The 27,390-nt window shown below is 41.9% G+C and overlaps 1 long non-coding RNA gene across 1 annotated transcript; it reads right to left on the reverse strand.

The window, feature by feature from the left end:
- Window positions 1-16,169: 16,169 nt before the first annotated feature.
- LOC140704112 (uncharacterized) lies at window positions 16,170-26,438 on the reverse strand. Its single transcript, XR_012083236.2, has 2 exons — window positions 26,230-26,438; window positions 16,170-16,492 (listed from the first exon to the last, which is right to left on the reverse strand). It is a non-coding gene; the product is annotated as an uncharacterized LOC140704112 (long non-coding RNA).
- Window positions 26,439-27,390: the final 952 nt, after the last annotated feature.

The following is a 27,390-nucleotide window of genomic DNA, read 5'->3' on the forward strand; positions in this document are numbered from 1 at the left end:
TAGGTGCCTGGGGGCCATTTTATATCCCAACAAACTGACAACTCAAAAAACACTAAAAATTCATTGATGTTATTCTCAGGGCATTGATTCGTACGAATACAACTTGATGGAAACAAATTTTGCAATTCAATCTGTAACCCATCTCTAATCCAAATACATTTAGAACCGCAAGAAGGAAGGGATCTTTGAAGTGGTCCATCAAGAGTGAATACTTGGCAAAAAGGCAAAGCAAAGACTTGAATCACCTGGTCACTTGTCTTTCCTACTGCATTGCATTTCAATTGCAGTGTGTGTGTTTAGTCGTTTAGTCGTGTCCGACTCTTCGTGACCCCATGGACCAGAGCACGCCAGGCCCTTCTGTCTTCTACTGCCTCCCGGAGTTGTGTCAGGTTCATGTTGGTTGCTTCGCAGACACTGTCCAGCCATCTCATCCTCGGTCGTCCCCTTCTCCTCTTGCCATCACACCTTCCTAACATCAAGGTTTTTTCCAAGGACTCTTTTCTTCTCATGAGATGGCCAAAGTACTGGAGCCTCAGCTTCAGGATCTGTCCTTCCAGTGAGCACTCAGGGTTGATTTCCTTTAGTATTGATAGGTTTGTTCTCCTTGCAGTCCAGGGGATTCTCAAGAGTCTCCTCCAGCACCACAATTCAAAGGCATCAATTCTTCGGCGGTCTGCTTTCTTTATGGTCCAGCTCTCACTTCCATACATCACGACAGGAAAAACCATAGCTTTGACTATTCGGACTTTTGTCGGCAAGGTGATGTCTCTGCTTTTCAAGATGCTGTCAAGATTTGTCATCGCTTTCCTCCCAAGAAGAAGGCGTCTTTTAATTTCAGTTTAATTTCAATTGCAGTAATTATATGAAATTTTTTCCATCTTTACAGATATACTAAAACACAGATTTTTCCCTGCAAATGTGTATGCTTTTCTTCTTTTCTTTTTTATTCCAGTTCTTAAAAGATAATTGCCCATAGTTGCTAGAATTAGATATTTTTTTAAAGGTCTACATTCTTTCTCACACACACACAGTCGGTGACATGGCAATAGTGAGATTCTGCACGTGGAGTCACAGAGCCTGTCCACACTGGGAAATTTGGTGCAATCTTTAAATGGTTCTTATCTTAAGTGTGACTTATGTAAACTCTCACTTGACCAATCCTTCTTGTCTACATTGGAGATTGTGCTACGGGTCCTCTTCTCTTGTGCTACTGATCCATACAAAGCGAAGTTTACCTGGTTTTCTCATGAGTAACGAGACAGCAACAACAGCAGCCAAGTATAGTTGCAGTGTGAGGAGAGAACATCAAGGTGAAAGGGGAGACAGAAGGGAATTAACCTCCTCCCTTTCCCCCTCACCTTTCTCCTCAGCCCAGTCTCTGCCCATGGAGTCAACTTAGCCCCTTCCCTGCATTTTCTCTCAGTTGTCATTCAGGGGGCTGGGGTGACTTTCTTTGATTTTTTTTAAAAATAAAGTAAGTGGCATATTGCAATGGCAAGGCATGGACCTGACATGATTTTAAATTTTTGTTATGTTCCGGAAATATTAAAAATAAAGGAGATGAAAATAGACAGGGGGGTTTCTCCACCCTACCTTTCAATGCCACAGCCCATCTAATGCATCACAGGGTTGTCTCCTCAGTTAACACAGCCCCCAGTGCCATTTGGGGGGAAAGTACCCATCCACAAAGGCAGAACAAAGGGTTATTTTGCATCTCTCTGCATCATGTCAAAAAGAATGCATGCCCTAGCCCTGTGCCAGAAAAGAGTGTTACAGCTCTTAAAGGGGAAGGATGGATCATTCTTCAGTAAAAATGCAAGCAGATATGGTCTTTTTTTCCATGTCAGACAGTGCCATCAGAGATCCATATACCATAACTGTATGCCAGTGTGAACAAACTCATCCATCCTCTTAAGTTGTTTACACCAAGATATGCTTTCAGGTCATGATCAGGAAAATGTTACATGGAGATAATGTTTCTTCACCTTTGGGACACGCTACTCCCTCCAAAGGCAAGAGAGACTGCTTTCATTCGTGCTTGGTTCTCTTACTGTAATAACAGATTGTATCTAATACAAACAAACGTGGACCTGAATATGATGATATGTGGGATTATCATTCCCAAAGGTCAATGAAGGCATTCCCTTGAGTAGGGAACCCAGGAGAGAGGAGATCTGCCTATGCAGCCTAGGTACAGACTGACCTCCTTTGAGGCTACCTCTCAGGCTGCAGCCATCATCTTAATAGAGACCCATCATATTCAAATTAGGGATGCTTGAACATTTTGAATCATTGCTATTCCTGATATGAATTCTCCATATTTTTTTTATAATGAGCTTCCCCCCCCCCCCAATCTATCATGTTGGGCTGGGTTCTGAATTTGATGGGTCCTTCTTCATTGAGGCCTACAGTCCTGTCTCTTATGGAAGGGTGCTTTCGGCCTGGAATTTTGCATTTTTGAAAAAGCTAAATCATGGTGCATAATTCAGCAATCAGAACTAGCCGACATATTTTCCAAACTAAATATAAATTGGCGAAACTGGTGAAATGTTAGGAAGAACAACCTTCAGAACACGGCCAAAGAGTCCGAAAAACCCACAACAACCATTAGATCCTGGCTGTGAAAGCCTTCACGAATACATTAAATATAAATTTACTGCAAAGGGTTTTTTCATTCTGAGAACTTTGAATTCCATTCCACACTGATGGAAGCTCTAAATACTATTTCCACCTCTAACTGAAACGAGGAAGATCAGCATTTTCAAATCATCTTGCAGTTGGATTGTAATCCATTGTTTTTATGGGCCATCAAGTCAGAACCAATTTATGGCGACCCTAAGAGGGTTTTCAAGGTAAGTAAGATATTTAAGGAATGGTTTAACCAGTTCTACAACCCCTAGTGAGCTTCCATGACAGAGTGGGGATTTGAACCCAGGCCATATGAGTTCTAGTCTGTCACTCTATCCATTAAATTACACTGGGTATCCTGTAATCCATAGTGTGGCTCTTATTCCCATCATCAGATTAGCCTGTCACTTAGTCTTGCAATTCATCAAAGTGTAGAAGAAGAAGAATGATGAGTCATTAACTGCTACAGCTACCAGTGAAAATGTGGTTCTGTGTGCCTGCCATATCGTCTCCCAGAGGCAGCTGCTGATGCCAAAGATGTCTGATGCCAAAAATATGCCATGGCAAGCACTATCTGTTTCCATTTGTGGAGGCAATAATACTGATTACGTAACTGGTAGAATTAAACCATGTGACAGACTGACTCTAAACAATGTTCTGTTACAGAGTGGCATAGTTCACATTTTTTGGATTGATGGAAAGTCAAAGCACACTTGTAGCCACAAGAATTAGCAAGCAAAGTATAATATCTTTGCTCAGGGTTTTGTTTTGTTTTGTTTTGTTTCAGGCTTTGTGTGTGTGTGTGTGTGTGTGTGTGTGCATGTGTGTATGTGTGTGTGTGTGTGTGTGTGTGTGTAAATGAGACCTTTCACAGACCAAGGAATATTATGATTTATTAAAAATTTCAGAAGATACCAAAAATAAGGGAATTAATCTACTCAGGGATCTTTGCATTTAGCAGAATTCGCTTTGAATGAGGGCCATCGCCACAGGCAGAGATCACTGCCTCAGGCAGAATATTTCAGGCTTCCTGAGGGGGCACCAAATTGATATTCATTTCATTTATTATTACTGAATGCATGGCCAGAGGAAGGAGGACAAGACATGCTTGTGGGGATTTCTCTTTCATATGCCAAAATAACTTGGCCCAGTTTTGGTACTATCTGCTTCTTTGCTTGGATGGGCTCAAGAAACAAAATGTCTTATCCTACCCTGAATTCCTAGTAATTCAAGAAGACAGAGATGGCTATAAGAGCTACCTTGAAATTTATGATTTCAAGGTAGCCATCATGTAGTTACATTTGATTAGACATTTCCACATTATCTCTTCCATACAAACAAATGTGGATATCTCTTTCAATTAAATGAACATGGATTCTGTGGTTTGGTTTGGTTGGCAGTCTTTTTATTATGACTCTTATTCACTATTATTTTACCTCAGCTTTCAGCCAAGTGTTCTCCCCATACAGTCCTCCTCCTTCTCATTAAACGTTGGGCTGTGAAATGTTGCCTGATCAAGAGTATCTGTTGGGTTTCAAACTGAGGGCCTCCCATGATGCTGATTCCATACCTAGGGACAGTGAAACCTTAAGGGGAAAACATTGTTTATTCCAACATGAGCTTGCTTGGGTAACTTGGAGCCCGACTACACCACCAAATCTCTTGGGATTTGCTCCATTTATAAAATGGGGGAATTCAAAGTAATTTCTCCTGCCCACATGACGCAAAGGCCAAATCAAATCTGCCTAGTCATTTTGGCTTGCAAAACAGATTTTCCCCCTCTCCTGGCTAGAGGCTAGTACTTTTTTCTTGCCAGAAGGCTCTGAAAAGATATTTTCCTGTGTGGATGTGGGCAGCGGGGGAGAGGCTGCCTGGGGGGGGGGGGGCAGGGAGAGCGGAAGGAGAAGTGCCAGCTGAGAAAAGATAGAGAGCATGCAGGGGAGAGCAGTGAAAGAGAATGGGGAGTGGTATGTGTGAGAGGGGAAAAGAAGGGATGGAGGGAGCATGCATGCACATGCATGTGCAAGCATGTGTGCACACCCACATCCACACAAGCAGTGCCAGTACTCAGCACTCTCTGCAAAGCCTCTACTCCCTTAAGCTGTCACTTAAAAAAAAACCAATGCCCGCCCGACACCACAATCCTGTTGATTCATCAATTTATTTTTTTGAATAGTTGCAATATAACTCTCCCTGTCAAGATAAGAGAGGGAAGTGATTGAGAGGAAGGAAAGCCTTCCTAAGGCAGTCCCTTTGATCTGCACCACCTGCAGCATCTTCAAATGGAAATGCAAGTAGAAGGCTTCCCCCCCCCCCTCTGGTTCTGTGGCCACTTATATCGAAGAGAACCGAATGCCCCTGTGAGACTTTGCTGCAAAAGAAGGTGAATTAATTTGTATTTCTCTCACAGTTTAGTCACAGCTTTTGTTCATTTTTCTTTTGTAACTGGTCAGTTCTGTTTGCAGGACAGATACCATAGGTGAATAAATGTACTGTCTGAATTTTTTTAAAAAAACAATTTTATTTTTAAGATAAGGGATGACAAAAAGGAAAAGGGGACTTGGGAATTTATGGGGAAGAAGAGAGACTATAACATGCTAACAACCATTCTAAACTTAATGCCATATCATAGTTTTAAATTGTTCTGTTTTCTCTTTTCTGCCTTTTAGATTAAGCACTCATTTCAGTATATGCTATTTACACGTTGCCTGTTAATTTAGTCCATTTGTTGAATAGGTCCCATCTTTCTGTTGCCTTTTGTAGGGGGTAGTCCTTCATGACTTCTGATAAAATGTCCATTTCTGCTAATTCCCGTATTTTTTCAATAAGATCTTCTTGCTTCGGTATCGTAGGACTTTTCCAATTTTTTGCATATAAAATTCTAGCTGCCGTAACAATATACATGACTATATGTTTCTTTGACTTATCTATGTTATCAGGTATCATGCTCAATAAAAACAATTCTGGAGTTAATGGCACATTACAGAGAATTATAATGTACTGTCTGAATGAACAGCATTATAAGAGGAAGAAATAAGTACTTGCCTTACAGTGCGATCTAACCATGAGTGAAAATCTGCACCCAGGTCTCCTCAAGCCCTGCATCAATAGCTACAGTGGGGTCTCTACTTAAGAACGTCCCTACTTAAGAACAATCCAACTTAAGAACAGCTCCATTTGCTAAATTTTGCTTCTACTTGAGAACAGAAATCCAAGATAAGAACAGGAAAAAAAAAACCTTTCCTGCTCTTTTTTTAACCTTAGGTCATCTTAGGTTAAAAAAAATTCTCCCCCTAGTGGTAGAGTACGTATTAACCAGCTTTGCATTAGTTCCTATGGGAACTAATGCTTCAATGTACAAACGCACCTCTACATAACAAAAAAAAACAGCCAGAACGGATTAATTGGTTTTCAGTCCATTCCTATAGGAAATTTTGCTTCAACTTAAGAACGTTTCAACTTAAGAACACCATTCCAAAATGGATTAAGTTCTGAAGTAGGGGTTCCACTGTAGTTTCTATGGACGGAAAAGAGCAGATACGGATTAAATGGTTTTCAATGCATTCCTATGGGAAATGCAGATTCAACATAAGAACTTTTCAACTTGAGAACCACCTTCCAATACGGATTAAGTTCTTAAGTAGAGACCCCACTATATTTGGTTGTTGGATACCAACTGAGAGGATGATGTTGTGCTCATAGCTATTGTGGGATGGAAGATGCTAGATGATATCGTCCTTTGTACTAATCAAGCAGGCCTCTTTTAATATTCTTCTCTTTTATGATTTCCAAACAGTCACACTATAACAGAACCCGTCAGAGAATCTGTTCTCAACAATGGACTTACCCATAGGAAATTGAATTTGAATGTGCATTCTTCATGCACCAGAAGAAGCAAGACTGCAGTCCAAAAAAGCCTCTACCGAATGAAACTTATTAATCTTACGACTGTTTGTTGGTTTTTCTGAAACAAGGCATGTTATGAATGTCATTACAGAATGACATTTTGCAGTCAAAAGCCAATTTGTGGTGAAACAATAAAAAACAAAGAACCATCCTTATTTCAAGAAACACCAAATATTTGGTCTATGCTCCTCTTCTCTTCTAAAAAGATTGCACTAATTTAGGACTGTCCTGTCCTGGCACCCCGGTTTCCTCTGGATAGACTGAAATTATCCTGTGTGTTTAGTCGTTTAGTCGTGCCCGACTCTTCGTGACCTCATGGACCAGAGCACGCCAGGCCCTCCTATCTTCCACTGCCTCCTGGAGCTGGGCCAAATTCATGTTGGTTGCTTCGCAGACACTGTCCAGCCATCTCATCCTCTGTCGTCCCCTTCTCCTCTTGCTGTCACACCTTCCTAACATCAAGTTTTTTTTCCAAGGACTCTTTTCTTCTCATGAGATGGCCAGAGTACTGGAGCCTCAGCTTCAGGATCTGTCCTTCCAGTGAAATTATCCTAGGAACAATGATTAATCATCCTTCTCCCTCTGGGCCTTGCTTGTGATCTCAGACTTAATTGATGTACTATTTCAGTCCATGGTGAATTCATAAATTGCATACAATCAATAGAAGTCCATTCAGATTCTCCCTGTTGCTGCCAAGCACAGTGTGTTCCTTGAGTGTCATAGTGCAACCAAACAGTTGCTCCTTAACTGTTCAATAATCAACATAATGATAGGAGAGCTTAGGAACCAGCTGGAAAGCAGCAACAGCAGCTGAGAAGTGGTTTCATACTTCAGCTGCCATAGCAGTCCTGTGACACTCATGGTGACCACAGTTATGGGCTTTGGATTTCAGCATTCCACCAATCCTTCTGTTGGAGCTTTGTTTGCAACCTCACATGTTGCCTGTGGTTTAAGCGACTGGGAGGGACTTTTCTGGGCTGGGGCGACTGTCTATCTATCTAGCACTAACCAATCATTCCTTCTAGCTTCTGAATTCAAAGAGAGTCCCGCCTCTGTGCTGACCTTCTCTTTCCCTCTCTTTGGTAAGTTGATTGCCAAATACATGTGAAGCAAAGAAAGCAGTATGCATAAGTCTGTACTTTCAAGTAACTATAAGTAAAGAAATATTTTCATTCTTTCTCTTTCAAATGTCTCAGAGCAAGTTATTGAGATTTTAAGTGCCACTTAATGAGTATTTCTACTGTGTAACTGAAAGGAATTTTATCGGAAATGAAAAACTCTGCAGCACCTTCAGAGGTTTCTGAAAACACCACCAGGTCCACTGCACAAACCAGCAGCCATTCTCCTCACTTTTTTCTCACACCATTCTTCCTTTTATGTTGACCAGATATCAGTGGGTTGCACTGGATGCATTCAACTGCACATGTGCAGCCATTTCCACCTCCAGCTGAATTCCTCTTCTATTATGGTGAGGGGCAGAAAACCTGCTTGGCATGCAGAAGATCCATACTGTGTTCCCTAAGCAGAAATATTCAGGTGATATGAAGGATCTATGCCCAAGAAAGCTGCCGCCAGAGCAGATGACATGGAGTTAAACCAGAAGCAGGCAACATGTGGCCTTCCATATGTTGTTGGACTACAACCCCCCATCTGCCATAGACAAGTGATGCAGGATGTTGGTATGTGCAGCCTAACAATGACTGGGCCCATGGCTAGATGAGCATAAAACCACAAGAACAGTCCTGTGAGGTAAGCCCAATGATCCATTTATTCCATCACCCTGTTTCCAAAAGTGGCTAATCAGACAGATCTACAAAGGTCTCAACCAAATTATGAAGGCAATAGACACACAAGTGGGATGTCAATGAAAGAGAATGACATGTCATGGCGTAACTCTGAGGTAGATTTCCAAGACACAAGGTGTGCCTTCCCGAGTATGGCCTTTCTCTTCCAGACCTGGGCTATGAGATCATACGCTAGAAAGCAGTGGTGCATGGTCACACAACAACCAAAGATACTTAGATTCTAATTAAAGTGGATGAAAACAGCCACACTTTATTATAACAGTGAAATAGACTCTACAATGAACATGCAATAAATCAGTGCAATATATGCAAATAAATTAATACAGTGAAATCAGAACACAGTGTACCTGTGCTGTTACTGGAATCCAATTAGCTGAAGGAACGTATCTTCCTATATGAGCCTACTTGGCTCTTAAGATCTTCAGGGGAGGCACTTCTCTCAGTCCCTTGGCCCTCTCAGGCACGTTTTGTGGGAACAAGAGAGAGACCCTTTTCTGTGGCTATTCACGGGTGGTGAAATGTCCTCCTCTGGGAGGCCATGTTGACCCCCTCCCTCCTGGTCTTCCAAGCAACAGGTGAGGAAGACTATATTTTTTAAGCAGGCTTTAAATAGCTAATTGGGCAGAGACAAATTTTCAACTTTTGCTGCTGCCTATTATTTTGCATCTGTTCAAAACAGTTTTTAAAGCTGTTTTTAACAATTCTGACTAATTATTTTAATACTAATGTATGTTACCTGTTTTTGTTGGATATATTGCACCCTCACTTGATGCCTTTGAGAGGTTTTGGCTTGGAGGGAGCTGTAGTGAATGTCAGTCAATTCAGTAGCAGTCAATGGTTTCCCTTTCTACCTCTGAGAATATTTTTTGAGAATGTTTTTTTTAATCAGAGTCAATTAGCATTCCATCAGAAAGAGTGACTTATGGTGTTAGAAGTGAACAGTTAAAGTGAAGGGTTTTTTCATTGGCAATACAACCAGTCTGTTAGTTAATAATAAAGTAAATTAAGTTGTTAAGCTCAGTAATGTAACAAGTTAACATTTCCACAAAATATGAAATTTGTTTTTATATAAGAAGAATTGTAAGTAAATGGAAACATTTTATTCTTTCTAATTTACCAGAGTTTCTGAGTGACTGTATTGAAATAAATAAGTAGCGAGATAAACTAACAAATAAGGAGTGGTCTACAAAAGGAGACTGTAGTTTAATCTGCTCTGTGGATTCCTACCAGAACCATTTCATCTGTTTTTTCCTTAGTAAGATGCAGGTTTGTTTGTTTGTTTTTTAAATTAAGGCCATATTTAGTTTTCCTCACACTAAACTGTCATGCACCCCAACAGTTTTCATGTAATAATTTGTTGTGGTTTTAACTGGTTTGATTTTTAATAATTTATGAGCTGCCTTGGGTCCCATAATTGTGAGGAAGGTGGCACAGAAAATAAAATAAAATAGCTGTATCATTCCACCTTCCATCAATGGTGTGATTTTATAAAGATGGTGCATAGGACCCTGCTGAGTTGAACATGAATCAGGAGAAATATGTTGAAGCAGAAAAGTCAGTACTTAACTAGGATTCTTCACTGTGTGTTAGTGGAGGGGGTTGTTAGGAAATTGACCCCACCATCAAGGAGTAAAATGTTTGGTTTCTCCTTGATTGGCAGAGCAAAACGGTAAGAAGTAATACAGCAAAAAACATGGGTGATGGATTTAGGTTTAGGGTTAGTGGGGGTAAAATGACAGACCAGTCAGAAAAAAAAAAGCAGGGGAGAGAAGGAAGGATGGAGGGATGCAGTTGTTGAGATAATACCAATGTTGCATACACTAACACTGGATATCAGTAGGAAGGGGCTTTACAGACTAATTTTATTGTTCTTTACTAGCTTCATTGGGAAAATTCACCTTTGGCATTTGAGGTAAACTTTTGTTCCTCTTCTTGTTGTTTTTGATTCCATTGTTGTTTTGTTGATAGCTCTCTCTTCTTCCTCTGATCATCTGTCAAGCAGTAAGCATGCAGGGGCTCCTACATGCTGGAGATTCCATTCCTCCATTCCCCCCCCCCCATTGTAAGTACAATGGTTACTGTAAGTAAAGACAACTTTTTTTTGTACTTTACAGGGTTCCAGAGTGATTTTTACCACACAAAGCGCTAGTTTTGTGTGCAAGTCACAAAGGGTAGTTGGTGAGCTGATCTCTCTACATTTCTGTGTTTTTTCTGCCATACATGCTGTTAACTAAAACAAAAATTTTAAAAATAAACCGATTTCCAAAAACTTTCTTCCCACCCCCACTTTTAGCGGCAGGGGTGACTAGTCAACAGAGTGTGGAATAGAAGAGAAAAATGACTTAGTGAAGAAGGCAGTGTCTGGGATGATTATAAGGCAGCATGACTCTTCTTGTGTATGTGTGTGCGCGCACATGCATGAATACATGAGTGTGTAACATTGTGTAGCATTTGAAGGATGCAAACTGTGCTCCACAGAATATCAGATTCAGCCATAGCTTCAAATCCAGAAATAAAAGAGGGTTTAAAAGAACCCCCATTGATATAGCAGAGACATATTGACTCCATCTCGGAAATAACAGAGGGTGAGGAAATCTCCTTCATGGAAATTCACACAGAGATTTTTCCATGCAAGTAATCAGCACTAAGAAGATTGTTTGCATAATTTCTTTTTCCACAGTACGGCCTCCAAGAAAATTATTTGGGATGTTTTTATGTCACTATCTGTGCATGTATATTATTAGCAAGCTGATCACAAGGTGTAACATGCTACTGCTCATCCAGATGCCTGAGGCTCCAAACAGCTCCAGCAAGCAACATGCCACAAATATGGAAAGCAGAGGAGCTGCATACCTATTATGGTTTGTGTTACGCTCCCCAGTGCTGCTTGCCAGGGTTTCCAGCAAAGAGGTTGCTTCTCAGGCATTTCATTCACTCACGTTGTATGCACAGGCTTTCACTTGGAGCGTTACGTTATTCTCCCTACTTGGGCTAATCTGTCTCAGGTCTACTAATGTCCACATATAAGGTTTAGCTGTCAGTCTGAAGATCTTTGGCTTAGCACAAAAAAGGATTCATAGAACGGTGTGTCCCAAAACTATATTTGATTCCTCTTTGCAGCTAAAAGACAGTACCAAGGAGGAAACACACATACCCTTTCTGAACACATCACGTTCCTGGGATGCTTTCCTTGCCAGAGACAGGAGATTCTTTAAAGCTAACGAAAATTACTTGGAGAAGCTCTATGCCTGCCACTTGTTCTGTGTTGAACATTTGAAAAACTGAGGACAGAAGATGGAAATTGCAAATTATTGGGGTTTCCATTTCTGATTTCATTGCAGGAGTTAGTGGACAGAGCAAGATACAAAAGGCTACTCTGAGCGCACACCAATCCATTAAAAAACCCCTCTCAGATTACCAGTCATTAAGGCTTTGCCTGCTTGTGGAAGGACAGCAAAGATGAGACCAGCGTGGCCTCTTTTGGGAGGGTGTTCCAGAATCTGAGAGCAGCAACAGAGAAGGCTCTTTCTTGTGTCCCCATCAGATGCACCTGCAAAGGTGGCAGAATCAAGATAAAGGCCTCTTCTTAAAGCCCAGGCAGACTCATAGAGGGAGATGCAGACTTTTAGATACAGTATAGTTAACTTTCTCCACCTGTTAGAGAGACAACAGTTGAAGGGGGTGGGCTTTTCTGAGGTCTCCAGTTTTGAAGATGCACAATTGCACAGGAAGGCTGCCAACAGGTGGAATTCCCTCCAGCATGGGGAGGAGGTAGGGCAGGCGATGAGCACGTGGCAGAGGGGTGGGCTTTTCATCCTTTTGTCCTCCCCAGCCTTCAGTTGAGAGCAATCCATTGCATTAAAATCAAGGCTTTCTTAATCCAGGCCTCTCGATCTTGTGCCAGTCAGTAGCATTTGGCAAGACAAAGACAGGCAGTCATTCATATGCATCAGTGTCTCTAGAAATGGTGTATAATGTGCATACACTAATGCCAATCATGGCATTTCAGCAATTTGCTTGAATGGCAACTGTTCTAGCACAATGGGCAAAATGCTCTTGTGTAGAACTACATGGTACAAACGGTACAGAACTCCTTGGCTTGCATTTTGTAATTCTCCGAGAAACATTTTGCCACAACTGCAAGTAGGAATGGCTTTGTACTAAAAATTCTAAAACACTAATCCCATTTCTGTGTCAGAAAATGTCAAGTAACGGGTGCATTAGATCATTTGCAATAATCTCTGAGGCCAGGAAGTAACTATAAGCAGTTCAGAATTCCAGCAACTACAAAGTGCATAGGCAAAAAATTCCTCTGAATATTCGTAGGCACATTGGAAGGTGCTATGTTGCCAGCTATAGAAAATCTATTACCGTAACTGTTGTCAATCTCAGAGTGGAGAAATGATGAATGGTATTACAGGAGAGTTGTAGCCAAGGTTTTGGCAAAAAGGTGAGAAGCCACATCCAGGTCATAAGGAGTGTTGTTTCAAGCCCTGCCAGGAACGTTAAAGGCTAACAGTTTGTTGGTTCATCTGTTTTAGCACATCAGTTTCAGCTTTACAAGAACAGAACATTCTCACATGCTCTGGTATACGACACAGGTAAGACTAAAACCAACAGATCTTTTTTTTTTACCACAGTCACAGTATTATTGGTACCGTGTTACGTATTCATACCAAAGCTTGAAAACATTACTTGTTTTGACTAAAACTCCCAGAAGCTTGCAACCAACATGTCTACTAGCTAATAGGCTACCCTGGTAGGGAAATTTTGGCCGTAGTAGTCCAAAAAATAACTCTGCTCTGGTCACTATGATCCACTCATACATACAGTGGTGCCTCGCATAACGATATTAATTGGTTCAAAAAAAAACGTTATGTGAAACATCGTTATGCGAAACACCATTTTCCATAGGAATGCATTGGAAACCGGTTAATCCATTCCAATAGGCACGGATTGCCGTCCTTAAGCGAAAAAACCCATAGGAAACATCGTTAAACAATACAATGTTTCCTCCATTGGAATGTATTGAAGCTGACTCAATACATTTCAATGGCTTTGCGAAGTCAATTTTTGCAAAATTAAGTGTGTCATAAAAGGGTCAAAAATGGTTTTAAATGCTTGGATTAGCTTCTGCACCCTCTAAAACGGATGCAAAAGTTAATTTGGCTTTGATCTGACTTTTCGTTAATTTATGGTGAATTTTTCCCCCCAACTTTTGACAGCTGTCAAAATCTGACAGCTCCATTATTTCCTATGGGGGAAGAGAAAATTCACAAAAAAAATAACGAAGACTCAGCAACTGTTCTAAATGCTTGGATTCGTTAGAGGACCCCCTAAGTCGTGTGCAAACCTGATTTGGCTTTGATCTGAACTTTCGTTAATTTATGGTGAATTGTTTTCTCCCCCATAGGAAAGCATGGCGCTGTCAGATTTTGACAGGTCCATTGGTTCCTATGGGCTGAAAAAAAATTCACCATAAATTAACAAAAAGTCAGATCAAAGCCAAATCAGGTTTGCACATGACTTAGGGGGTCCTCTAACGAATCCAAGCATTTAGAACCGTTTTTGACCCTTCTAAGACACTTTTTAAATTGAAAAAAGAAACATTGTTAAGTGAAGCAGGGGACCTAAAATCGCATTCGTTATGCAAAGCATGGTCCCAAACTTCGCTAAGCGAAAATCGCCCATAGGAAACATCGTTATACGGTGCATATTATTTTCTTTAAAAAAAACATAGTTATGCGAATTCATCGCTAAACAAGGCAATCGTTAAGCGAGGCACCACTGTATGTTGTTGCTTAGATGATGGATGTCTCATTTTCTCTTGAATGCCTCCGGTGTTACTTTGGCTGTAGTGGTATTTCTTTTCTTGGAAATATGCTCCATTTTCCAAGTACACATGCAAGATCATGCATCCTGTTGCTACTGTCACAGATGGTATTACTGTGACCAAAAGCAGAAAACACATAGCAACATGACAATGGCAATAAAAGAAGAATAACCTTTTCCAGAAATCCTAGTAGTATCATGGAAATCACACAGAGTTGCCTTCACTAATAGGTACATTAAGAGATGCCACTGAATTAGACAGTTCATTGATGAGATTTACCTGAGTGTACTTACTCATGTGTACAGTGGTGCCCCGCATAGCGACGATAATCAGTGCCAAAAAAATCGTCGCTATCCGGATTCATTGCTATGCGGGGGGGAAAAACCATAGGAACGCATTAAAACACGTTTAATGCGTTCCTATGGGGGGGGGAACTCACCGCTATGTGGGAATCCTCCATCCGGCTGCCATTTTCGCTGCCCGGTAAGTGAGGGCAGGGTGCAAAAACGGAGCGGATGACCATTTTGGAATCGCCGATCAGCTGTTTTTAGAACATTGTACAGTAGTTCGAAGATCGGTAAGCGAAATGCTTACCGATCATCGCAATGCGAGTTTTTGCCATTGGGAACGTTGTTATGCGATCGCTTTTGCGATTGCAAAATCCGCATCGCAATGCGGATTTGTCGTTAAACGGTGCACTCGTTAAGCGAGGCACCACTGTAATTATATTATTTGTCACTCAAGCTTTTATTTATTATGAGCTATCTATACATTTTTCATACTTGCACTGTCTTCATGATTAAGCATCCCAACTCTGCCATTTTGAAAATATCCTGCTTTAAATACATATACATAGTGGAATAATCTTTCTTTAACACTTTAAAATAAGATTTCCTTCACTTTGCTAAATCTGAATTAGTCATCTATAGTAAACAAGCATACATGTTTACCAAATGGATCTTTGCCCAAAGAAATTCCTGGCTTGTGTTGCTGATAATTGTACTTTGAAACACTGAGGAAAATAATGAATGAGTTCCAACCTCCACGGCCTGATAAACTACATCTGAGAGTAATGAAGGAACTGGTTGAAGAAATCTCAGAACCATTGTCTATTATTTTCTTGAGTCCTGAAGGATGAGTGAAGAGCCAGATGATTAGAGGAGAACTAACATTGTCCCTATCTTTAAAAAAAATGGCAGAAAGGAGGAATTAGGAGCAGATTAAAAAGTGGTCAGTCTGAAACTACATTTAAAACAATGCAGTGATATCTATAAGCCAATACAGTATAGATTTAGCAAGAACAAATCCTGCCAGACTAATCTTTATGTTTTTGATCATATAAGAACTTAATCCGTATTGGGACTGCGTTCTTAAATTGAAACATTCTTAAGTCGAAGCACCATTTCCCATAGGAATGCATTGAAAACCATTTAATCCGTATCTGCTGTTTTTCGCTCTTAAGTCGCGGCGCTGTTCTTAAATCGAAGCATTTGTTCTCATAGGAACTAATGCAAAGCCAGTTAATCCTTATCTACCACTAGGGGTGAATTTTTTTTCTTTTTCTTTTGACCTAAGGTGAACTTAGGTCAAAAAAGGCAGGAAAGGGTTTTTTGTTTGTTTGTTTTTTGGTTCTTAAGTCGAGGCTCCGTTCTCAAGTAAAAGCAACTTTATGCAAATGGAGCCGTTCTTACCTTGAATCATTCTTATGTAGGGACGTTCTCAAGTTGAGGTACCACTGTAGCTGGAGTCATGAGCATAAATATCTAAAGAATGCCCCCTCCAGTTTTGATGGACCAAATCAAGGATGGGCAACTTGATCTGGTCCATCTACAATAATTCTTAGCAATTTCCGACCTATTGGATCCACTGTAGGCCACACTATCCTTTCCTACCACAACTGGAAGTGAGTGGAAGTCTGCTTCCAGTCACAAGAAAGCCTTTTTTTAAAAAAAGTTTATAAAACATCAAAACAAAACTACACATGTCATGCACCTTGATTTAATTCTCCATGTTTTAATCATCCTCCCCCTGCCCACGCATCCAGGTATTGGCTCAAAACACTGCAAAATGGGTACGGTTGCATGCAGCTTGTAAGTCAATGTTGTCCGTTGTATCTCTGGACTACCTCCACCAGTTCTTTTGACGTTCTTGGATCCCCGACAACATTTTCTTCTGACATGTGAGTGCATTTCTTTGAAATGAAAATGTTCTCATGTTCTTTAGGATGGTTTCCTGGAAGTTACCGGCATATATAGGGGCCTTTGCATGCAGATGCCTCCTTTAGCAAACACGAAGGAAGGAGAGCAAAGGGGGAAACCATCTGAAAAACAGAGATCATTGTTATGCAAGGAGAGCACCCTGTTCCTTAAGCACTTGGTCTCCAAGTAAACAAGCTGGGGAGGTAACTTTGCAAAAGAGGCTGATTCATTAGCTGCAAGGCAAACCAGCGGACTGGAGGGCTGCCCAAGTGCCCAGAGGGATTTGCATTGCTGGTTGAGCTGCCTGCTTTTCACTTTTTGAACAGAGAGAGCTGTGTGACAAACACAATCTTGAACTGTACCAGAGTCATATGCTTTCTGGGCAATATGCTTACCTCATGAGTTCTTCCCTAGGCTTTCCCTCCATTCTTATTTGGTGGTGGTTGCCTTTGCTATTGGCAAGAAAGCTTAGGTGTCCAGACTCATATCTGCATTCTCGACACCTTTCATGGTAACAATAAATGGGGAATGTCAATCACTTCATTGGCAAGAACTTTAAAAGAACATTCTTGGGACACGGTTGTTGTGGGTTTTTCAGGCTCTTTGGCCGTGTTCTGAAGGTTCTTCCTAACGTTTTGCCAGTCTCTGTGGCCGGCATCTTCAGAGGACAGCACTCTGTGCTCTGGTGCAGTTTGTTTGGGAGCACAGAGTGCTGTCCTCTGAATATTTTGGACACAGGGACTGGCAAAATGTTAGGAAGAACCTTCAGAACACGGCCAAAGAGCCCGAAAAACCCACAATAGCCATTAGATCCCGGCCGTGAAAGCCTTCGTGAATACATTCTTGGAACAATTTAAAAACCACACACAACTACATGGCGTGAGGATGGGGAGGGATGAAAATAGACGCATACCCTGCAATCCTGATGCACTTTTCATTTGTTTTCTTATTTTCACACCACACCATCCATTTGCATGACTGGCCATGAGATCAGATGGTTTCGGGTTTTCCTGTTTTGTCTCCCTTTAAAGTGTATGAGCCACAGCACATCCAGAATTAGCACCAAGGGCTAAGTCTGGAGTCATCAGGCAGATTTCACCAGCTTGTGGGCTATGGGCTAGCACCTGTAAGGAATTATATGTGGTGGAGCTCTGGAAGAGGTATACTGCTGTGGCTGCTAGGAGACAGCCTGTGGGGAAGCACCTCTCCTTTCTAGTAGTACCTTGTGATGTATACTCGGTAGGGTCTGGAACCCCCTCCAGCAGGAGCTGATTCTGTCATTTTTGCCAATACACAGAGAAACCTCCTACAATCTGGGGTGCCCAAATGTTGTAAACAACGTCTCCAACATCCATGGCCATGGACAGTTTGCTGTCCTCTGAAGATGCCGGCCACAGAGACTGGTGAAACGTTAGGAAAAACCACCTTCAGAACACGGCCAAGAAGCCCGAAAAACCCACAACAACCATCCATGGCCATTGCCTAGTAATGATAAGACTTATATGTGGTCATGTTGATTCCAACTGATGACAATCCTCCTAAGATGTTCTAGGTATAACATACTCAGAAGTGATTTACCAGTCCTTCCTTCTGGTGGTGCTCTAGGACTACGTAGCTTGCTCAGGGCCTTTCCTAACCTCATCAGTCACACATGCTCCGGGGGAATCTTATCTGATCCCTCTCGCAAGAGGTGTAGTGGAGATTCAACCCACTGAGCGTATAGGGCTGGTAAATTATCATTTAATACCTTAAGCAGGCAACAGATTTTCTTGTTTCTTTGCTTTATAGACCCAGGAGGATCCAAGGCAGCTCACAATATTAAAAAGAATAAAATTAAAAACACAAGTTAACATTGAAAAACAATTAAATTATATGCTAATTAAAATACAACTGAACAATTAAAAGCAAGTAAACATTAAAACATATTGTCATTTTTAAAAGGCAGATTTGGGAAGTCTGGCCTACAGCAAGATGTGTGAAACTCCTTCCCCCCGATAAGATAATGGAAAATATTGAAAAATATTGGTATTCATAGTAGCAGATGACTGTGGTATTGAGGCTGAGCTTGTGTTTACTAAAAGTAAACACATCCTCTGGGAGCTAGTACTTGCAAAAGAAGTGTACATTTAAATGTTCCTGGAAATAATTTGCAGCCATCATAGACAAAGAATACTACTGACTGTTTCTAGGGCAAAGAAAGAACAACCACCTTGTGGATGAGATGCAGGAAAGAAGTGGAGCCTAAGAATAGCAATCTACATGTCAATAAAAAGGTACTCAGGCCAGGAAGATGGGAAACAGTCATTTAGACAACAATTACCCTTCTGCCCCTCGCACCTCCTAGTATTTCAGACTCTAAGTGTTGTCCATTTTTGTTATTAAGGACTGCATAGATATATTAGTCACTCATACAAATTACCTTAGTTTCATTGATGATTCATTAAGATTACATTTATTTCATTACTCATATTTATCTTCATTCTGTTTGTTGTTTTTATTTCTATTCATAGTGTTTTGTTGCCTGTGGCAAGGAGCAGTAGAGCAGATTTTGGCAGCCAGGGCACATACTTTTAAAAACAACAAAGCAAAGTGAGGCAGTTCATGGTCAGTGTGGAGTGTGTGCGTGTGTGTGTCTTACTCCAAAATATCAGGACAAGACCCCAAAGTTACCCGGATGATGGGCCACCATGTGAAGCAAACTGATTTGGCAGTCCCCTAGTCCTCTTTAAATTTATTATTTCATTGGGACAGGGGTTCCCCAAAGGCTCTAAGAGAAGAACTCAATCAGGACTTGATCATGCCTACATCTCAATCCATGGGGGAATATCCTCCATCCTTTGCATGCTTTTCCTCTAAAGAAATTGCCAAGAAGAGAGAGGGAAAGCTGACATGGGCTATGATGTCGTCCTAGTACAGAGGCTGACTATTCTCATTACCCCTTTCAGGTGAAGCATAGAAGACTCTTTGACGTCAGTGAGACTGATGTGTGCCAGGATGCATTTGATGAGAGCTGTAGTTCAAGATACCTGAAGGGCATCAGTGACAGAAAGTGATGAAAGAATTTAAAATCAATAGATGCCAGCAGAACTGTACAGAGTCCCTTTGTGTATAAATGATGCAATCACACTGAGCATGTCTCTGGTCTTTTACAGCTAGCAAAGGCTGCAAGCAGAATATGAATGCATTAGGTTCAGGTCAAATTAGATGTTAAGAAGAATGCATATTCCAATTGACCTATTTTCTTTTCCATTGTAGAATTTCTTTAGAGCTTCATGCCTCAGCAATCAGCTGTCCAAAGTAAGTCCATGTTTACTTTCACAAAAGAAAACACGACAAAATGCAAAACACATAGGTAGGGAAAAAAGCACATGCTATGCCAGACATAGTTTGCATTTTAGAGAGCACCTCTTCTGAAAATGCACTAAACATGTGTCCTCTAGATTCTTAGAGACATGAAGGAATTGGATTAATACACAGCAGACCAATAAATACCACTGTTGTATCAATGTCAAGGATTGGGAGCACAATCTGCTAAAATCTCCAGTGTAAGTCTCATTGAAATCTACAATACTGTAGCTGTGTAGCAAAACTTCCCAGTAGATTATCAACTCCTTATGAGGAAGATAAAGTCATGGGACTTTTAGATATTGTTGCTATTTGTCCGTATTTTTATTTGGTTTCATGTCCTTTTGAATGGTTTAGGACTAGATTTCATGTGCTTCTGCTGCCACCTTCTGTTAGACTGGGAGTCCTTGTCTCTCTTGAAATTTGTGCTGGCCAGTGAGGTAAAGAATAAAATGTGCAAGCAATGAAAGAGAAAGACAATGGAATGCCTAGGAAACACACAAGTGCAGCAAACTTATGTTTAAACTTTTCCGTTTTCTTCTTCCACTCTCAAACTACACTGTTGATTGTCTTCTTCCCGAGCAAAGTTGAGCACTGCCATGTTGTCATGTTCTCCTCCTAAATGCAGGAGGTGGACATCTCTTCTCTCAAATACTGAACAAATCCTTCTGCATTTGAAACAAGCATGTGTGAGGTCTCTTCAGTTCCATAACTTTGGCTGAAATATTGTTATGCAGTGCAGTAAGTCACACTACAGTAGGCCTTTTGAATCCCTTGATTCAAGTGTGCCTATTCAAGTTGTGACTTATTGCGCTAGACCACTGGTTCTTACACTTGGGTTACTCAGGAGTTTTGGACTACAGCTCCCAGAAGCCTTCACCACCAGCTGTCCTGACTGGGGTTTCTGGGAGTTGCAGTTCAAAAGCATCCGAGTAACAAAGGTTAAGAACCACTGCGCTAGACAACAGAATTTCAGCTATTGTTTTGAAAAAAGTAGCTGAAGTTGTCAAAGCTTTTGGTTCTTGTGGGTTTTTCTGGCTCTTTGGCCGTGTTCTGAAGGTTGTTCTTCCTAACGTTTCACCAGTGTCTGTGGCCGGCATCTTCAGAGGACAGCATTCTGTGCTCTGTTGTTGTTGGCTTGGGAGTGGAGTATTTATGGCTATGAGAGGGGCTTTTGTCTTTTTCTGTAGATGGGTGATTAGTGTGTCTTGTTGTGGGTGTATTGTTGTGATAAAGAGGAGAGATTATCTGTCACTGTGGTTGATGGGTGTCATTAGCTGGTCTTTTGTGTGTAGTGATCCCCTGTCCTTGTGGCTGGGTAGAGTTCTTTGACCTTTTGCACACTGGATTTTTAAGAGCTGGGAGCCAAGTTTTGTTAAGTTTCAAACTTTCCTCTTTTTTTGTTGAATTTCTGCTGGTGCTTGTGAATTTCAATGGCTTCCCTGTGCAGTCTGACGTAATGATTGCTGGTGCTGTCCAGTATTTCAGTATTTTGAAATAGAATTTCATGTCAAGTTTGTTTTAGGGCAAGTTCAGCTACTGCAGGTTTTTCTGGTTGTTTTAGTCTGCAGTGTTTCTCATGTTCTTTGATTCTGGTGTGGATGCTTCATTTTGTGGTTCCAATATATACCTGGCCACAACTGCAAGGTATCCGGTATACTCCCGCAGTGGTGAGGGGGTCCCTTCTGTCCTTTGCTGACTGTAACATTTGTTGTATTTTTGTGGTAGGCTTGAATACTGTTTGTAGGTTGTGTTTTTTCAAAAGGACTCTCTCCGCACGTTTCCTGCTCCAATTAAAAAGAAAAAGCAATGTTTCTGTGAGCTGCTTTGGGCAAAGGAGATCAACACCTGTGTAACGTTCAGCCCTGCCCTCACCTGTCCGTCACAGCTGGGTAGTGGAACAGCAACCAATGAGGGGACGGAAGGTGGTGCTAAAGGGGGAGGAGGTGGGATATAAAGGGGTGTGTATCGAGTTTGAGAGATTGATAGAGTTAGAGAGAGAGTGAGATCTGGAGAGATCTAGTGTGTGAGAGAAAGAGGCCTGCGTGCCTGAGTGTCAGTGAGGGAAAGTCTGTGTGAGTTAATGTTTTAGGAACCGTGATTGACAACTTGATTCTATACCAGTGATTTACTCATTTTATTTTGTACAAATCAATAAATACTTTATTGTGTTTGAAGAAACCCTTGTCCTTTTGATTTAAAGGAAAGGTTGGTGGCAGCAAGAGTGTTTGGTGGCGTGGTGGGCATTCTGAGAGGCCTGAGTAGAAAGTGATCTCAGAGTGGCTCAGCCACGTTACAACCTGGCTCATAAGATTGGTAGAGAAATGCCTCTGAAATAGCTATGTTTTCTATAGCAGGACAACCAGTTCTACACAAAAGCCTGTTGGTGCAAGAAGGAATTTTCTATCCATCCTTTGGCATATATCCAGCTTCTAAAGTGAGATCCCTTACTGGCTATATTACGCTGTCAGGGTGGGGTGCATGACAGAGTGAGGCCTTTGGGCACATTTTGCTCCTTATCACCACAGAAAACACAGGCTTTTCATAATACTGAGTTGATGGTATGTAATAGCATCTTAAGAGCCCACTTACAATGAGATTTATTATCACTTGACACTTATAAATACATTTTTTTTAAAAAAGAGCATAAAAATAACAAAGGGCTTTTAACGGTCCCGTGTTCCGTTCCAGTTCCATTCTGTAATCTTTTGGCTTTCTTTCTAACAACATTCTCTCCAGCTAGCTGGCAGGAGCGGAACAAATCACCAGCACTCATACCATATACAGGGAACCAGAGCTTTGGGAGGTTATGTTTCTTCATATTGTCTCTCAGAATCCCTCAGCCAGCATGACTACCAGGGTATGGCTATGTGCTACACAATGACAGGAATGCATCGTTTAGCCTCACCCTCACTGGAGTCCTGAAATCTATAATAATAGAGAACAGTCAATGTGGGGGTTGGAAGTCTCTAACCCTTGTGAAGTTGGGCACTCCTCCTATCCAGGGATGTAACCCACCCCTCCCTCGAAAGTAGCCCACACCCAAATAAAAAACACACAGGTGGGCACCCAACCCAACCTGTGTACTTTTGGTGACACTCTGACCTTTGGCACCAGCAGCTCAGACTTTTTTATTTCGATTTCCTCGGTTCAAATCACTGGACATCGTTGGTTAAAAACTCAAAGCCGTGTAGAAGATGAAGGATTCTCGGTGGTACGTAGTGCTCTGCCCTTTTCAAGACCAGCAACTCTTTGCTTTATTTCACAGTCAACCCAAGGTCACACAGGTATCTTTGATTCAGTTCATGTTTGCACATTGCCCTTAAGAGAGTTCATATAACTACCGTACTGCTTTCTGTCTATAATAATAATGAGGGAGGGAAAGAGGGAGTGTGAAAGAGCAGACATGCATGCATGCATGCATGAATGTGTATCCTCCTTAGCTCTGGGGTGTTTTTTTTTAGGCATCCTTCAGTCTCAAGAGACTATAGTAACATGCTCTGAATAGGGGACTTGGAACAGCGTCTAGTGTGGCTGAGGAGGCCAATTCAAGAGTGACAATCCCTTCCACACTGAAGACAAATCCAATCTGTCCCCTGTCCAGCTCCCTGGTTTTGCTGCTTTTGTGACTTCCTCTTTGCCTCGGCCTGCTGGACAAGGGTCTCTTCAAATTGGGAGAGGCCATGATGCAACGCCTGCCTCCAGGCTGAACGCTCAGATGTCAGGGTTTCCCATCTGTTGAAGTCCATTCCTAAGGCCTTCAGATCCCGCTTGCAGATGTCCTTGTATTGCAGCTGTGGTCCCCCTCTGGGGCGATTTCCCTGCACTAATTCTCCATACAGGAGATCCTTTGGAATCCTTATGAAAACTATCAGCCATTCTCACAACATGCCCAAGCCAATGAAGACGTCGCTGTTTCAGTAATATATATATGCTAAAAATTCCAGCTCGTTCTAGGACTACTCTATTTGGAACTTTGTCCTGCCAGGTGATACCAAAAGTCCGTTGGAGGCAATGCATATGGAAGGTGTTCAGCTTCCTCTCCTGCCATGCACAAAGGTTCCAGGACTCACTGCAGTATAGGAGTGTGCTCAGGACACCGGCTCTATAGACCTGGATCTTGGAATATGCCGCCAGCTTCTTATTGAGCAATACTCTCTTTGTGAGTCTAGAGAACATGGTAGCTGCTTTGCCAATGCGTTTATCCAGCTTGATATCTAGAGAGAGTGTGTCAGAGATCGTTGAGCCAAGGTACACAAAGTCATGAACAACCTCAAATTTTTGTGTGGAGATGGTGATGGAGGGGGTGAGTCCATGTCCTGGCCCATGACTTGCATTTTCTTCAGACCTATTTGTTAGTCCAAAGTCTTGGCAGGCCTTGCTAAAATGATTTATGAGTTGTTGGAGGTCTTCAGCAGAGTAGGCAACAATGGCTGCATCATCTGCGAAGAGGAAGTCCCGTATGCATTTCAGTTGGACTTTGGTACTTGCTCTCAATCTAGAGAGATTAAAGAGCTTTCTGTCTGATCTAGTCCGGAGCTAGACACCTTCTGTTGCAGTTCCAAAGGCATGCTTCAGCATGACAGCAAAAAATCCCAAAAAGGGTTGGTGCGAGGACACAGCCCTGTTTCACTCCGCTTTGGATGTCAAAGGGATCTGACGTTGAGCCATCAAAAACTACAGTGCCTTTCATTCCCTCATGGAAGGACTTGATGATGTTAAGGAGTCAAGGTGGACATCCAATCTTGGGAAGTATTTTAAAAAGGCCATCCCTGCTAACCAAATCAAAGGCCTTTGTGAGATCTATGAAGGCCACAAAGAGTGGCTGTTGTTGTTCCCTGCATTTCTCCTGCAGCTGTCTGAGGGAGAATACCATGTCAGTGGTGGATCTATTAGCTCGAAATCCTCACTGTGATTCTGGATAGACTCTGTCTGCAAGCACCTGGAGCCTCTTCAGCACAACACGGGCAAGCAACGCTGAGAAGATAGATGCCAGGGTAGTTACTGCAGTCACCCATGTCTCCTTTGTACAATGTGATGATGTTTGCATCCTTCATGTCCTGTGGTACTCCACCTTTCATCCAGCAGAAATGAAAGACTTCATATAGTTCGGTGGTGATGATCTCTTTACAGCACTTCAGCACTTCAACAGGGATGTTATCCTTTCTAGGTGCCTTGCCGGAGGCGAGGGAATCCAAGGCCACTTTTATTTCTGCTAAGGTTAGTTCGCTGTCCAACTCTTCCAAGACCATGCAAGGGGTTATTGTCCGTACATTCCAGGTGCCCAGCTTTAGGGCAGAAGTTTTCTTACGATTGTTGCATGGTGCACGGTTATTGATCTGCTTGTCGGGTTTCAGCCTAAACCCTATGCACCCCATGAGGTTAACAGACCATGGCGACGTAACACTTTACTGGCTGGCGGCTGCCCAGCTTAAGGCAGGCAGTATCTACCTAGTGAGGTACAATGACCTCGCCCACTGTCAGAAGTAGCTCCTGGCATCATGCTCTACCCCAATCGAGCAAAGACTTATAATGGTAACTGCTACTTCCTGTGTTGTTTCAACGCTGTATGCGAAGCTGGAGTGTCCTCTCCAGAGCACGAAGCCTGGGTAAAATAATACGGAGGATAGGCTGTTACCCAAGCAGCAAATCCCCCCTCTTCACGTTGCTGAAATAGTCCAGTGGAAAGGCAAGAGCCAATACGCAGGATTTGCCAGAACAATACGAACTGCCTCCAGGACTCCGGCTCTGGATTTTGCCTCAAGGTTAGCTCCTGAAGCCTTTTCCATAAGTGGATATAGTCACAAGGCAGTGGAGGTTTGAAATCTGAGTTTTCCTTGGGCTGATGAGCCACACTTACCCGGCCTGCTCTCTAATAGTGCAGAAGTATGATCTGTCCCTTAAAAGTTTCCTACCCCCAGGTGTATGCGATGCGAGTTGGCTTTCCTATTTACCAAACTGGGGCCAAAAATAGGATTAGAGAATTTCTCTTGCTCATCCTCCTTTAAAACTGAAGCCTGCCGTCCCTCAGGCCATTCCTATTTACCATATTAGGGTCAGAGATAGAATCAGAGAATTTGAGAATTTCATGCACCGTTAGGTGCGCCGTCCTGGCACACCCTCATTTAAAGCAGAAAGCCCACCCGCTTTGGGCCATGTGGTGAGGGAGAACAATAGAAAGCCGAGCAAAGCAAACTCCTCAGCAAAATGTCCATGCAAACATACCTAGCCTTCAGCCTCAGCCCAGCTTCCTAGGGAAACGAGCCCAGGGTCCTGGCACACCCTCATTTAAACCAGAAAGCCCACCCGCTTTGGGCCATGTGGCGAGGGAGAACAATAGAAAGCCGAGCAAAGCAAACTCCTCAGCAAAATGTCCATGCAAACACACCTGGACTTCAACCTCAGCCCAGCCTCCTAGGGAAAAGGGCAGTGGTTTAGTTATCTTTTAGAATACATTTACTAACAGCTTTGGTCCAAGCTATCTAAAATGCCCTCTCTCCTTTTACAAGCCTACCTGGGTATTAAGATCATCAGGAGGGGCCTTTTTCTCAGTCTCATCATCCTTACAGGAGCATTTGATGGGAGACGGCCTCCTGTGTTGCTGCTCCCAGACTTTGGAACTCCCTCCCAGTGGAGGTCAGGCTGGCCCCATCTTTGCTGTCCTTCTGCAAGCAGACAAAGACTTCAGGTAGGCTTTCCTTTAAGTGACTGGTTTGACAAAGGGGATTTAAAAAAAAAAGGAGTATTTTATTCTGTGTTTTACTTGTGTTTTTAATTTTGTTCTTATTGTGACATTGGTTTAGTGCTTTTTAAAATATTGTAATAATTTATTATTTTGGATTTCAACTCTTTTTTAATACTTTAGGCCACCTTGGATCCTTTGGGAAAAATGGTAACATATGAATATTTTTAATGAATTAATTAATCAATTTGTAAATTTTTGTACCATGTAGTACCATCTTCATCCAGTAGGTGGCAACCTTTCTTAACCAAAAACATAGTAATTATTCAGAACAATGGTTCTTATTAAAAGAAGAGATTCTATAAGAACCTAGTTTGCCAGAACTAACTTGCAAAAACTATGGTGAGTGTAACCAAGACTCCCACAAGTCTCGGAATGGCTGAAGTATCAGAGCAGAAATATGCAAGAGCAAAAGCAGACAGAGGAGGCAGGGTGGCAGGACAGTGGGGGGTGGGGTGGGCCAGGGCGTTTCCTTTTCATGCCCCAGGTGGCAGAAGAGCTTGCACCAGCACTGACAGTGCACATTGAGGTCCACCTGCACTGAATGCTTCAGAATCTCCTAAATTGCTGGAGGGAATTACTGGACCTGGTGAGAAATCCAAGTCAGTAACTGTAGTGTATAAATGTCTGATGGATCTTTATAAGATAGATTTCAAGAGCTTAAAGAAACATGGAATTGAGGATTCGGTAGTAAAATTCAGTCCAATCAATGGAGAATTTATTAGAATCTATACACAATATTTCTTTGGATTTGAAATTGAGATTGATCCAACAAAAAAAGTATTTAGAATCCATTGGACTCCACAATGGATGTTTAGGAAGGAATCATCAAATTTCAGATTCAACAACACTTCATGGATGCTGCACTGGTATTCTACAGTGAATAGGGGTTTCTTTCTAGTTCTGTGACTCTGTAAGCATTTGCTCTATATA

Source organism: Pogona vitticeps, chromosome 2, assembly GCF_051106095.1.
Source record: "Pogona vitticeps strain Pit_001003342236 chromosome 2, PviZW2.1, whole genome shotgun sequence".
NCBI classification, from domain to species: Eukaryota; Metazoa; Chordata; class Lepidosauria; order Squamata; family Agamidae; genus Pogona; species Pogona vitticeps.